Raw genomic sequence first — 335 nt, 5'->3', positions numbered from 1 at the left:
CCCCCCCCCCCCCCCATTTGCCGCATGTCCCAAAAGATTTCAATAGATTCCGGGATGTGCTGCAAACACATGAGGCCAATTCTTCAGCATGCGTTCTGTGTTTTTATTCCGTGGGCGTTTGAACGTGCGCAGGGAAAACCACGCCTTTTTCCTCAGACGCGTTCGGGGTGCCATTAACTAGTAATGACACCGGCAAGCGCGTTTGGCGTGTTCCGCGCGCTGTTCCTCCTGCCTTTTGGCGCGCTTGCGTAACGGTAAACTGGGGGCGGAGTTTGATCGAACCTGGAGCGGTCGCCCGCGGCAACCAATCGGCTGCTCTTTTCCATTTGGCCAGT

This window comes from Nanorana parkeri, unplaced genomic scaffold (genome assembly GCF_000935625.1).
Source record: "Nanorana parkeri isolate BGI_ZX_2015 unplaced genomic scaffold, ASM93562v1 scaffold47, whole genome shotgun sequence".
Lineage (NCBI taxonomy): Eukaryota > Metazoa > Chordata > Amphibia > Anura > Dicroglossidae > Nanorana > Nanorana parkeri.
This window is presented reverse-complemented; position numbering follows the sequence as displayed.